The sequence below is a fragment of the Alosa sapidissima genome, chromosome 6 (genome assembly GCF_018492685.1).
Source record: "Alosa sapidissima isolate fAloSap1 chromosome 6, fAloSap1.pri, whole genome shotgun sequence".
Classification (NCBI taxonomy): domain Eukaryota; kingdom Metazoa; phylum Chordata; class Actinopteri; order Clupeiformes; family Clupeidae; genus Alosa; species Alosa sapidissima.
In genome coordinates this window covers 16,055,258-16,061,257 of record NC_055962.1, presented here as the reverse complement: position 1 = coordinate 16,061,257, position 6,000 = coordinate 16,055,258, and the positions used below count along the sequence as shown (strand labels likewise).

The window sequence follows — 6,000 nt, the reverse complement described above, 5'->3', positions numbered from 1 at the left end:
CAGTACTCAAGAAATGATTTGCAGACATGATCCCACTTCCCGCTGTTGACTTGGACAGGTGGCCCAGGTCATTGCGAAATAAACGGCCATAGCCTGCAATTGGAAACGATTTACGTGCGTGATATTTGTGATAGGCGATTGTATGAGCTTAAACCAAATGGGCAGGTAGAAGCTGTACAATTCATTAACTGACCATTTGAAATAAAATTAGGTTTTGTAAGCCACAAAAACATTACTTCTACAATTTATTACAGTTTAGAAAGAATAAGTAAAGCCTATACAACACTAAAAACAACGTGTTTAAATTAAGATTCATTGGCTCTAGTGGACTCCCGTAACTTAGAGGCGGAGTGTTCATTATGTTCAGCCGACACATCGCAGCCGGGGAGATAAGTGTCACTGCGGGGTGACACGCGCACAGCGCCCGCTGCCAAGGCAAAGCACCAACCGGCGATCACAGCGGCTGCAGCAGCACGGCAGTCTGACACTGGCATGCGCACTACAGCTCTCGCCGTGTCTACTCAGTATAACAGGCTGCTAGTAAGCATCATCAGCGACCACATATGCTCAGTCCCAATTCCTGTTTCCGCCCCTCGACAGGTTTATTTTCAATGCTATTCTGGCGCCGGAGCATCTTGCTGAACTTCACCGGGGCCCGGCCATCCTGCGGAGCAGCAACGCGCTGATGCAAGGTAGGTTGGGAGTATACTGCCTCCTATAACCAGTGTTTTGTGTTCAACCAGACAAGACAATGCCCTGATACGGGAACCAATGTCCAGTCCACCGGCCTGTTGCCTGCTGCGTCGCTGCAGAGATCACGATGTCAAAATAGCGGTCATGATGCACAAAGCTGATAGCTGCCCGCTGGTAGACACGCGGAGCCTGCACTGTGTTATTGTAGGGCTGTGATGCGCTCAGTGTTTTTATGTAGCTGCTTCCAGTGTCTACAGACACTTCAGGCGAACTCTACTTTTACAGTAGTGTTGTGTTAAGAGAACATTGGATGGATAGGTTAGACTTACACTATTCAGGTTACATGCGTAAATTAACAAATTAGACTGGATATCGGTTGACATTTAATCTTTGATGGTTTCCAAATATGAGAAATGGTCTTGTTTTGCATTACACTGTTGGATATGGCACGCTGGTATGTATAAGCAAGAGCTGAAGTCAGTTCATTTAGGCTGGAGAACGCAAACAGGGTTATGAAACATAGTGATGCATCTTACATCGACTACAGGATAGGGATTTAATGCGACAGCAAACATAAACGGCTCTTCTTAATCTAGCCGCCGATACTTTTTTTAATCGGTTCGCCATCAATGACCATTTTCTTCCAAGCCTGTAAGAGCATCAAGCGTAGAGCTCATGTGCTCCCTAAACTGAGCATATCACACCAGTTATTTAACCATTATCGAGTAACAGTGCATTTTCCCTGGAGGTTTTGGGCGACAGTGTGTGTGTGTGTGAGAGAGAGAGAGACATAGGCTACCGAGAGCACTACTGTCTTCAGGCAGCTGTCTGTTGGTAGGCTACACTTTCTTTGATGCTCGCCCCTTTCCCATATACGCTCAAGGCCACGATAATCTGAAACATTTGTTGACATGTCTTTGAAAGAGCCTGCTGAGAGACGCTTTACAACAGGGTTAAAAGCTAAACAGGCAAATGCTTTGGAAGTGCTGGTGGTCCGTTAGATTAGGGGCCAATAGTCCCTATTTGGCTTTGGACAAGTGAAAGATCATCAGCCTACCCATAATTGAAGTTCTCACAATCATCAGCCTGCCCATAATTGAAGTTCTCACAATCAGTCGGTTGTTTATCTCCGCTGTCAGTGTTTTCATGTGTTTTTTTTTTATTCTTGGTTGGTCTATATGACATTTCTTCAAGCTTGCAGTGCGGTTAGTTGCCGCAGCGTCCCATCTGTTTTGTAAGAGGACAGCCGTTAGATTTTTACTGTCGCGGTGAATCGGTAATGAGCTCTTCTAACGAATGCGGTTGGCACAGGGACCGACTCCTTATCGCGGGAGAGAAGCTGCGGGTTGCGAGAATGGCAAACTCGACGCCTTCGGACAACTAATGAATCATTAATGTTATCTAATAAACTGAGGCCTTGCAGACGACGCGAATTGATTGAGTAAGTATCCAAATCCACACATGAATAAGTAAACACCCATTTATTTTAGGGACAGATAACGTAATTTATGCTTACTCTCTCCACAGACCCACATCCTGCTATCTCTTGAAGAGTAGGCTATGTGGTAATGAGACTTCATTTGCAGACATTGCTTCGTGTCTATGATTAAGCCCCTTGCGTCTTCAGCTTTTGTTGATCAGTAGCCTATTTCTCACTCACACATGCAGTCATATCACCTCTCCACCAGTTGGCCTCTCCCACGAATTTAAATATATACATTACATAATAAACAAGCTTTTAGTGTTAATCTCTTCTAACAATAACAATGCTTTGATAGGCTAATCTCTTGTTGTAAATGGGCCTAGCTTGGACAAAGTAGTTTTCTGTCATATTAGGCAGCATCTTTTCTCTTGATATCCTCGGTGGACGCAGATCAACAGGTGTGCGCCCACCGCCTGTTTCCCCGCCACTGACGATGCTACTGTTTGACTGCCCCTCCCACCACTTTCGCTACAGGCCTGTTCGCGGCTGATGAAGTCATTAAACACCCGAGTGATGTAAATGAGTTAAAAGAAGGGAACGCACTGACGGTGCTGCGGGGGTGCGCTGGGGCTAAGCATTAATTCTCTGTGCCCACGTTTATACAGGCCAGTCTGTCTCTGTCGAAAGGGAACTGTTCCACTCAGCGCCACAGGGGAATCATCTCTCTATCCATATTGATTCATTACCTGCTGAAAATAAATATTGTCGGTGAAATTATTTGCTGTTCCAAGCCTTTTGTACAATCTTGTTATGTTTTCTTAAATATTTTTAAAATACCAGTGCTTGTGGCTGGGTATTGTAGTTTTGACAATGATATAACCTTGACAGGCAAGGCTGTGCAGGTGTTAGAGGGAACACATACATGTTCATATGAAGGCAACCCTCATGCTGACCCATTTATGTTCAAAATTCTACAAGCAGTGGCTAAGGCTCCCCCATCCATCATACAAATAGGCCACATAAACTCCCACCAAACCACATACATTTAGCACTCCGTAGAACAAAATGCTTACTACAGCTAATTCTGGCTATTGCTTTCTGTTGTGGTGTTTTTTTTTTGTCTAGAGTTTTAGCATTGTAAAGTTCCATCTAAAATTGGAATGTGGAACTAGCATTCAGTGCATCTTTTGGTTGGCCATGCATCCAGGTTGGTGTCTTCAGTGTTCATTCCGTTGTACCTGCAAACAAACAAAAACGTTTTAAACCAAAGTCATACAGAGCAGCTCCCCTGCATTGTTTGTCGAGTCTGTTGTTGCCTGGGCAGCACCCCAGCACCAAAAAGACCAAACATATCTACACCCCCTCAAGCATAACTCTCGGAAGGGATTAGATCAAGGAACAAACAAACAAACAAACAGACAGATGAAGGAAGGAAGAGGAGAAAAGTTCCTGAAGGACGATGTAGGAGCAGCAGAGCCCGCCGGGGCCTCGTGGTTGCAGACGGAGGCGTCCTTGTGGAGTTTGAGGAAGACAATGAAAGTGTTGCGTATGTGTGTGAGTGTGTGTAGGTGTGTGTGTGTGTGAGTGTGTGTTGGTGTGTGTGTGTGTGTGTGTGTGTTTGTTGGTGTGTATGTGTGTGTATGTGGTTGTGTGCCTGTGCATCAGCAGTGACACTGCAGCAGAGGGGATGGTGTGTGTGTTAGTGTGTGTGTGAGAGTGTAGAACAGGACAGGCATGGCTCTGCGGGCACCGTCGGGTTGGATGGGAAACAATGGCTGGCTGTGCTGCACAATGCAATCAATAGAACCAGCCAGAGCAAGAGGGCAGTAGCCTGGGAGGGGAGTCTAGCCCCCGGGAGGGTCATGCAGGTCAGAAAGACAGTACAGGTATACTGCCCACTCTCTAGGTGTCTGTGTGCGTGTGTCTTTCTGTGTGTGTGTGTGTGTGTGTTCTCTATTGTTCTCCGTTGTGCTATTCTCTGTTGCTGTATTCATTCAGTAGGGTGTGAAAGTTAACTTAGTTCACTGTTCAGTGTTTGGGGAGGTAGTTCCTTTTTTTGTACTGACATTGTGCTGCTATATTTACATACTTCAAGAAAACTTTTTTCACTCGTGTGTGTGTGTGTCTGTGTGCCTTATGTGTGTGTGTATATCTATCCATACAGTACTTGTGTGTGCGTGTGTGTATCTATCCATGCTTGTGTGTGTGTGTGTATCTATCCATGTGTGTGTGGTCTGAGGAGGGTCAGAAGAGTCCTCGTGCGCCAATGACATTTTGATGGCATTTTTCATCCGAGAGTGGCTTTTGACGGATTTCTCCCCGACATGCCGCACGCCAGCAGACAGCTTTGAGCGAGCCAGAGATGATGCAGGACTACAGCTGACCTCCCGTCGGCCTTTGATGTTTGTTGGAAGAAATCTTTGATGGCACCAGATCCCCTCAGATGAGATAGTTCTGAAGGATTGAATGCACATTGGTTCCTTCCTTGGTTGCTGTCAGGAGGATAGAGACATGAGAGGAAAGGGAATTTATATAGACAAGGGTACATGAAAAAAGGAGGAAGTTGTCACTTGTCTCGACTCCAGTTTCCTTGTATGTGGTGGTATTTTTGGAAGTCTTGAGCCATCCAGACAGACAATCCATCAGTTAGGGCTTTTAGCCTAATGTGTCAAAACCTAGTTTCCATGGTAAAGCAGGCACCTAGGCAGCACCATAACCCAGCTCTACTTCCTGGTGATGGCTTGCTAGCTTGAGGGCAACTTTTTTGGCCACCAGTTATGTATCATGTCTCTGCTGTCTTAATCTTAATGACAGGAGCTCATAGATTTGGGCTCGAATGCAACACATATGAAGGAGGAACTGAAACCGTGCATATCAGGAAAGACTGGCCGAGCTCGCCATAGCGTTATATGACTCAAGAGGACCGTTACAGCCAGTGGCACTCTGTAATCAAAGATTGCAAGCGGTTCAGCAGAAAGTGGCACAGCATGCCACGTAGCGGTCTCTGATGAGTTTTGCAAGACGAGTGGCGCAGCGTGCCGTTGCACACCATCTCTGGCCTGAGGAGTTGGATGTCCGTCCGCTGCTGCTGCTGCTGGTGGTGGTGGTGGTGGAGCACTGTAATCAACGACTGGGTGTAGATAGTGGTCCCCGACGCTTAGATCTGCCCCTGTGGTGATAAGTGCAACCGTCCATCCTCAGAACCCTGCTGTGCCCTAGTTCTTTTTGTCCCTTGAGTAATGCCGTCTTTTCTGCCTGATAGCCAAGAGCGAATGTAGGCCTTTTATGGAGAACAAGACCCCCTCCAAACCCTCTCTCTTTCTTTCTCTCTCTCTCTCTTTCTTTCTCTCTCTCTCTCTGCTGTGGCTCTTGCGACACAAGGAGAGAGAGAGAGAGGGAGAGAAAAAAAGGATCCAGAAATAGACGTTGCATCCTCTTTCCAACTGATAAAAGTCATAGTCTTCCCCTTTTGTGTTGCTTTTAAAGTCTTTATCCCCCTGTGTTCTACAATAATGGCGCAGTGTGGCCCAGAGTGGATGTGAGGTAGAGGCAACCGATGACCTTTGGAGCCATTTGGCTGTGTAAGGAACAGGCCGCACATGTCTTTTCTTCTTGTACTCATAATGGCCTTGCATGGTCCCCGCCATGTTCTGCTGCCGTAATGGCCCCTAGACGATGCTTTGTCCATGTGTGACGAGGGGCTATCTTCCAATTCAGGTGGCGATGGAAGGGGGTTGGAGTCTCTCTCTGTCTATTGTATTTGTGTGTGTACTTTAGATGTACAGTATGTGTGTGTGTGTGTGTGTGTGTGTGTGTGCGTTTGATAGTGCATACTCAGATTTTCAGTTGGCAGAATGTTGTTTGTGCCTGTTTAAGCCTTTACA

The 6,000-nt window shown here is 46.3% G+C and overlaps 1 long non-coding RNA gene across 1 annotated transcript in view; it reads left to right on the top strand.

The window, feature by feature from the left end:
• Positions 1-474: 474 nt before the first annotated feature.
• The window catches only part of LOC121711742, an 81,458-nt gene continuing 75,932 nt past the window's right edge, over positions 475-6,000 (top strand). Inside the window, exon 1 of the long non-coding RNA XR_006032424.1 lies at positions 475-692. This is a non-coding gene — a long non-coding RNA (uncharacterized LOC121711742). The remainder of the gene's footprint in view (positions 693-6,000) is intronic.